General features: G+C 34.7%; 6 non-coding genes across 6 annotated transcripts; 2 read left to right on the plus strand and 4 right to left on the minus strand.

Annotated features, from left to right (window-relative positions):
• Positions 1–329: 329 nt before the first annotated feature.
• On the plus strand, positions 330–400 carry TRNAC-GCA (transfer RNA cysteine (anticodon GCA)). The gene has a single exon. It is a non-coding gene; the product is annotated as a tRNA-Cys (tRNA).
• Positions 401–3,013: 2,613 nt separating this feature from the next.
• TRNAD-GUC (transfer RNA aspartic acid (anticodon GUC)) lies at positions 3,014–3,087 on the minus strand. Its single transcript has one exon. It is a non-coding gene; the product is annotated as a tRNA-Asp (tRNA).
• A 359-nt stretch (positions 3,088–3,446) lies between these two features.
• TRNAY-GUA (transfer RNA tyrosine (anticodon GUA)) lies at positions 3,447–3,528 on the minus strand. The gene has a single exon. It is a non-coding gene; the product is annotated as a tRNA-Tyr (tRNA).
• A 507-nt stretch (positions 3,529–4,035) lies between these two features.
• On the minus strand, positions 4,036–4,107 carry TRNAT-GGU (transfer RNA threonine (anticodon GGU)). Its single transcript has one exon. It is a non-coding gene; the product is annotated as a tRNA-Thr (tRNA).
• A 2,481-nt stretch (positions 4,108–6,588) lies between these two features.
• TRNAG-GCC (transfer RNA glycine (anticodon GCC)) lies at positions 6,589–6,659 on the minus strand. Its single transcript has one exon. It is a non-coding gene; the product is annotated as a tRNA-Gly (tRNA).
• Positions 6,660–7,483: 824 nt separating this feature from the next.
• TRNAS-UGA (transfer RNA serine (anticodon UGA)) lies at positions 7,484–7,571 on the plus strand. Its single transcript has one exon. It is a non-coding gene; the product is annotated as a tRNA-Ser (tRNA).
• Positions 7,572–7,826: the final 255 nt, after the last annotated feature.

The following is a 7,826-nucleotide window of genomic DNA, read 5'->3' on the forward strand; positions in this document are numbered from 1 at the left end:
GAGTAGTTCACTACTGCAATAAAAAAAAGAGAATTCTAGTTAACGGTTCCAATTTATTCTGAATTTTGCAGCCTGTGAATAGAAATCCACTTTTTCTTCTTTTTCATCTCAATAGAAAGAAATGGGAAGTTTTATTGTGTTAACAATGTATGTTTTAAGATAGAATCTATCGAGGAGAATAATAGAAACTGGATCAAAAAAAGCAGGAATAGATTTTTTGAAAAAGATTGGAAAAAAGTAAGTAGAATTATATTCAAAATAAAAGGGGCTTTTCGTAAGAAAACGTGGATGAATACTTGCTGTTTTCTAGATTTTTGATCGGATTTTTTGGCGGCATGGCCAAGCGGTAAGGCAGGGGACTGCAAATCCTTTATCCCCAGTTCAAATCTGGGTGCCGCCTGATCAATAAAATACTTAGGTTTTTTTTATAGTGCTGATCGAATTCGATCAATTTTTACTTCGCATAAGTTCGGGCAAGAGAGTAACTGGGCCTGCCGATACTGGGTTTAGAGAAACCATACCATAGTTCTATCCTCAAACTAGGGTTAGGGTTTGTTTTGACGGTAGTGGCCAAAATGGTTATCAATAGGGGTGAGGTAGTGTTTCCTTATTCTTTTATTATATGAATTTGAATTGGTTCTTAATTGAGATTCGATTTGATAATTTTAAAATACGAGGATAAGATGTCAGAAATCTTGGTATCCAAAGAAAGGTCCCTAAGGGGCATTCTTTTTTTTTTTCAATCTAAGATTCAAGAAGGGACTCCACGAAAGAATATCAAGACTTACTAATTATTATACATTTTTTTATCGTACATCTTATGTTACCTACATACACTAAAGTAAGGACTACTTAATTTTAATTCTAACGAGAATCAGATTAAATAGGTCGATCAAAAATCAATTTAGGAGTTGTGTTATGGATAAAATCTCTTCCTCTTCATTCTTTCATAGAATGATACAAAGCAAGGCTGCAGGGTTTAGGTCAAAAATAAACATTAGGTAAGGTAGGTATCCAATAAATATTTATCTATCGTTAATTTTATGGTATATTCGGGCGTCCTTTGCTTAAAAAAAAAAAAAGAGTAACAAAAGGAATAAAAAATCTTCCTATTCCCGCTTCTTCTATTCAGGACATCATTCCCGTACTCTTTCTTTTTTAAGGAAAAAAGGGCTATAGTATCGTATTTTTAATGCTCTCTAATTCTACCAGAATTCCTATAAGAATTTGTTAGGAGTAAATTCCTTGAACTGATTGATCCATGGCCTTAGGGCGGAATCCCTTTTTGACTCTGTACCCTTGATTCCACTATGATTATTGATCAATAGTAGAATAGAATAATCCCTTCATAGAAATAGGAGACATAATTTAGATGGATATAGTAAGTCTCGCTTGGGCTGCTTTAATGGTAGTCTTTACATTTTCTCTTTCACTAGTAGTATGGGGAAGGAGTGGACTCTAGGGATACTACTAATTGATTAAGTAATCAAATTGTTGTATCAATTCTTTTCATTAATGGATCATTTTGCATTAATCATTTTGTCAAACGTTATTCTTTAATCTTTTTCTTTAGTTTTGTTTCACTCCTGTAAGAAACTCTTGTATTGTAAGTTGTAATGTAAGAAAGAGCCATTATACCAATTCATAATTTCTACTAGAAATGACGAATGGTTAAAAAAAGTTCTATACATAAGAAAATTCGACTTTCTTCCACGGAACTATTCACGGCATATCACACATTTTCCATTTCCTTTTACTTTTTACTATAGTCTATTCTTAATATTATTTTTCTTTCCTTCCATGGATTCTTTGGTCAAGAATTGTCTTAGATTTTTTTATTTTGACCTGATTGAAATTAAGTGGATGCAATGAAAAAAGAAATTGAATTAGACTACTTAACTATTTCAATCTACTAATCTATTCTATGTAGATTCAAAGATAATATAATAGAAAGAATCTAAAGTGTCGTAGAAAAAACTATATGTAGTTCTTTCTACCACACTTTAAGATTCCAACCAGATCCTTTCATTTAAGACTTGGATTTTTTTTATTTAATCCCTTTTTAATTTCTTCAATGATTAATTGGAATTCCAATTAATTATTTTGGCTGACTGTTTTTACATAAATAATAAGTAAAAAAGAAGTAGGAACTAGAATGAACAGTGCAGTAGCAATAAATGCGAGAATATTGACTTCCATAACCTCTTTATTTTTTATTTTCACAATAACTCGGGATGTAATCCCATGGAGAGAGAAAAAGGGGTATCTTGTAAATTCAAGGGTAGGGCTTGCATTCTGATAATACTGAATCAATTCAATATTATGAATATCGGATCTATCAAATCAATTCATGGATGAGAGTTATATTTCACGGATGAGAGTTATATAGTATAACATAGGAAGATCCTCTATCCACACTAAGACCAAAATGGGTTTTTTGATTGGATTAGGAATTCCCTCTTTTTTAATCCTTTTCTACTTTTTCTTTTCTATATCTCTAACCCACGAGCTTTCTTAATCTTCTACTTTCTTAATCTTATACAATTTCCCTTCCTTTTTCTTATAGTTATACATACAATTATGTATGTATTATATGACCAACTTTCTATGGGTCACATAGACATCCAAATAAGCAGTAGAAGTGAGATGGGGAAAAGAGGTCTGAAATAAAAAGGGAATACGATTTATGTATGGATTCCGGTAAAATACCGGTACTCTATTCCATAAGAGTGGAATAGGAAATTAAGATGAGGATGGTATCATCATAAAGAAAGATAGAGTAATATAATATCCTAAATTCTACTAATCCACATATCGTATGTGTGTCTTTCTTTATCTTTATCGATCGGGAGTAGTGAAAAAAAATTCCTATATGCCTTCCCTCCCTCTTTAATGAGGGATGCAAAATAAAAAAGTGAAGTAAGGGTGCCCTGTGGGTATTTGATCTTGCTCCCTGCCCCTTTTTTTCATGGAAAAAGGAAATATCAATTTCTCCATTCATTGAACCCTAGTTCGGGACTGACGGGGCTCGAACCCGCAGCTTCCGCCTTGACAGGGCGGTGCTCTGACCAATTGAACTACAATCCCCGCGGGGTGTATGGCATACCCATTCTTAAATAGAACCATAAGAAGATTCGATTCGTCTTTCGTACTCTAAGAAATAGACGAATCATATACTACATACCCACATATTATATTATACGTGGGTATAGTGAGAGTGACATAACTAGTATGTCGTGATTTTTTATCACTAAAAATGGATAATAATCCAGCCTTCAATAAGAAAAACTCTTTTGTTTGTAAGAAAGGAATGAGAGAGATATGGATTAGAAAAAAAAAATTTCCCTTTTTTCTTTATCTTTTATTTCTATAGATCAGACATTTTATTTTATGGAAGAAAAACAAAAGGATTTAGTTCATACTCACGAAGCCCTAGATTTTTGGTTTGGGCCGAGCTGGATTTGAACCAGCGTAGACATTGTCAACGAATTTACAGTCCGTCCCCATTAACCACTCGGGCATCGACCCAGGAAGAATTTATTCTAGGGTTTTTGCTAATCTATGATTAACCTCCTTTCATAATACTCCCTACCCCCAGGGGAAGTCGAATCCCCGCTGCCTCCTTGAAAGAGAGATGTCCTGAACCACTAGACGATAGGGGCATCACTAGACGATAGGGCCATATACAACCGCTCGTGATTATACTATAATCATAGTATGAGCAGTTTTTTGGAATTGTCAATATACTCGAAAAGTATAAATAGATCCAAAGCAAAGAGTTTTTCCAACTTTTCTGTTATGTTTTCATCTAGGATTTTTTTTAGTTGATCGTTATAGATTAATTCTCCGTGCTTCATTTAGTGTTCAGACCAAAAATGCATCCATCCCGCACTAAGTCATAAAATTCTCTAAAAATATAGAGAAAGTTTCAAAAACAAAGAACAAAAGTGAATCAATTTAGTAGAAAAGTACTCTATCAGATTCGAACCAACGACTTACGTCTTAGCACGAGATTACTCTACCACTAATTTAAAAAGCCCTTTATCGGATTTGAACCGATGACTTATGCCTTACCATGGCATTACTCTACCACTGAGTTAAAAGGGCTTTTTATTTAATTCAAAAATTAGCCACTTGGATTTCCCATTATGGGTCTACTGCATAATGTACATATTATATATATAATATATAGAGATAGAGAGAGAGACATTATGTAGAGATTGTATATGTATATATCGATATCTTGAGAGCTCAAAATAAAATTAATAAAAAAAAAACATACCCTACATAACATATCCAACTCTTCTTGGTTCAGGGTTTTCCGTTTCCGAAGACTAGTAAAATAGGCGGATTCTGGAACCCCAAGGATTCAACGGTATATGGATATGGAAAATATAAGATTTCCGATCCTAGCGGGAAAAGGCGGGGAACAGATACCCAATAGGATATAGGATCCTTGGGAGGAACTTTTGGTAATGGCCTTGATCCTCTATGCTATTTTTTATGTGTTCTTAGTTCTATTGAACTTTTTTCATTCTTTTAAACAAGAATCTAATAAACTAGAATTGAGTCAGTGGAAAAAAGGAGAGAGAGGAAAGTGTTAAATGGAGAGAGTCGACTAATCAGAGACTTTTAGGATCTTCTTTACATCAGGTAAATCTGTCGGCCCTGTCCGTTTTTTTCTTTAAGTTACGACTCTTTGCTGCTTACTTCTATCAAGCCATAGGGAAAGTCTATGATGAATTTGGAAAACTCATCTCACTCTTACTCTATGGCTCGGACTTAATGGGGGAAGAAAACATCTTCCATAATTTCTTTTTTGTTCAATTCTGGACAAAAAAGAAAAGGAAAAAGGAATTTATAGGGACAGTGTTACCCCCTATATCCCCTAGTTTATATTGTAGGAATAATAAAACAATTTAGCAGTCTGACACACTTACGTCCTTGCAAAGTAAATAATTATTATTGTAGTCGTAACCGTAGAATAGGATCCTAATCAAAATAAATACATTTGGTTCAGGCGCTATTAGCATGGTAAGAAAAGATTTTTTTTACAGACCAGAGGGGCTATCTAAATCCTAAAGTAAAGGCGAGCGATCGAAGTAGAAGTACCAACGGCTCAGTGTCATGAACCTTCTCCATCTGATTCAATAAGGGGGAATTAGCCTTCTTGTCAAATGGCTATCCTTGACAAAGGGTACCATTTATACCATAATCTACAATGTAGCGGGTATAGTTTAGTGGTAAAAGTGTGATTCGTTCTATATAATAACTGAATTTGAAATGATATACTTAAGGCATCCTTAAGTTTTTTATTTTTATATTCCGATGAAAACTTTAGTTCTTATAAAGGATTAAATCCTTTTCCTCTCAATAGCATATTGAGGAAGAATATACATTCTGGCGATTTGTATCCAAAGACTAATTTAAATTGCATCCAAAATAAAAATAGGATTATGAGTACAGAGTCGCGAAGCATAATTTTGCATTGGATTAAGTATTCCAATTTTGAAAATATGAGTAAAGGATCTATGGATGAAGATACAAAAAAGTTGATTTCCAATCGTAACTAAATCTTCTTAAAATAAGGAATAAGGAAGCCAAATAGCTAAAAAACGATAGTTTTGGTTTACTAGAACCATCCGCATATTGTTTAAGCTCGGTGGAAACCCAATTCTTTTCCTCAGGATCTCTTGAATGAAATTAGGGAACGAAGTAAGTAGATTAGATGGATTTAGATAGAATTTCTATCTCCTACTCTATAAGGATCATCTAGAAAGCGGAGAGCTTTGGTTCCATTCAAATAGAAAAGCTGACATAGATGTTAAGTGGTGAGAATATCCATAAAGGAGCCGAATGAAATCAAAATTTCATGTTCGGTTTTGAATTAGAGACGTTAAAAATAATCAACCAACGTCGACTATAACCCCTAGCCTTCCAAGCTAACGATGCGGGTTCGATTCCCGCTACCCGCTCCATTCTGTATAAAAGGAGTATTCTCTTTGTCTAGACATGTTAGAGGCTTGTATTCAAGCCTTTTTTGTCCACCAGTTTCTGGTACTCCAGAGCGGAGTAGAGCAGTTTGGTAGCTCACGAGGCTCATAACCTTGAGGTCACGGGTTCGATTCCCGTCTCCGCACTTAGCAGTCTGTATAAAAGGACTATTCTATTTCTCTAGATATGGTAGAGGGGCGTATCCAACCCTTTTTTATTCATTAGTTCCCGGCCCTAGAGGGCAAAATTGAGCAGTTTGCGAAGTCACTTGCCTTCAAAAAAAGAAGGCGCAAGGCTTCTCCCTACCCTGCAGAAAATAAAAATGAAACGAAAGGGACAGTCTACCTCTCTCTTCCCTTTAAAAAAAGTTTGCCCGTTGTTTGTCTCAGTTAATACCCAATTTTTGGAGCTCTGTTGGCGAGTTCTATTTCTGCCTCCGGAGCGCCCTCTTTTTTTGAGTGGGATGCAAAGGAAGGGTAAGATAGTAAGGGATACGGCACTAGACTAACACCTAATTAATACTTAATTTAATATAAGTAGTTAAACAGTTAACTAGACTAAACTTTTTATCATAGTACTTTGATAAATTAAGCGGGCGAGCGGCGGGAATCGAACCCGTATCTTCTCCTTGGCAAGGAGATATTTTACCATTGAACTACGCTCGCTACGGTATATATTTTATAGCGTATATCCGCCTGGGTCGACCTTCTATGTCTGGGTCGACCGTTTCATTTCATTTTCTATTATATTAGAGTTTTCCTTTTTTTATTATCTGTGAATGAATATTCTAATGGGAATGGAATTTCATAATACTGAAAGAGAAGAGCTAGCAATTCGGAACGCAAATTGCGTTTTAATACGTCTCACTATTCTAATTTTTTAGAAGAAATGGCCTTTATTATTTCTTTTTTATGGGGTTAATAAATATTAACCAAATTTAATTTAAGAAATGAGAGAATTCAGAATAGCTACGAGAAAGACTAGTCCAATCCATAACGATGTACCGGAAAATACAACATTTTTATTATTTGACCAACCATCAGGAGAAGCAAATACAAGGGGTACACTAATTACTAAGACTGAGGAAGTCGCAATTAATGCAAAAACAGCTAATTGGAAAGCAATAGTCATATTTCTAATCCTCCAAGCTACCATCAAATAAAGTTGACTACATATTTGATCCCTCACTTAAACCAAAATTGTAAAAAAATACAAGAAGTAGGAGGGGTTTAATCATGAATCCATTGATTCTTCTCTTTAATTCAAATTTATTACTTAAACCGCTTTTTTATTTGGATATGGGGGTGAGAAGAGATTATTTACTCTTTATTTCACAAGCGGGTATAGCGGATCCTGTATCCGTGTATACAGTATACAGAGATATATCGAAAAGGAACTTGTATCTGATATCTTTCTAGAGGCTAATAAATCTTTTTATTTTTTATATGGCTATGTTCTATTTGTAGGAGTAAAATAAGGATTAGGCTGTGGAGAGATGGCTGAGTGGTTGATAGCTCCGGTCTTGAAAACCGGTATAGTTCTAGGAACTATCGAGGGTTCGAATCCCTCTCTCTCCTTTTGCTTATTGAATACGTTTGTTTCTTTCATTTTTTTTTTTCTGTCCCTTATCTTTCTTTCATAAAAAGGAATGAATGGCTCGGCTAGATGGAATAACCGAGCCAGAACAGAAAAAAAGTAGAACAGGTATAAATAAGAAAATCTTAGTTAAGAGGGTTCATGTAAAGAACAGGTTCCAAATCACGATCGATTCCCTTTTCAAAACCTGCTGCAGCAGCTCGGGCTCTTCCTGCATGCCATAAATGGCCCACAAA

The sequence above is a fragment of the Aegilops tauschii genome, unplaced genomic scaffold, assembly GCF_002575655.3.
Source record: "Aegilops tauschii subsp. strangulata cultivar AL8/78 unplaced genomic scaffold, Aet v6.0 ptg000397l_obj, whole genome shotgun sequence".
Lineage (NCBI taxonomy): Eukaryota > Viridiplantae > Streptophyta > Magnoliopsida > Poales > Poaceae > Aegilops > Aegilops tauschii.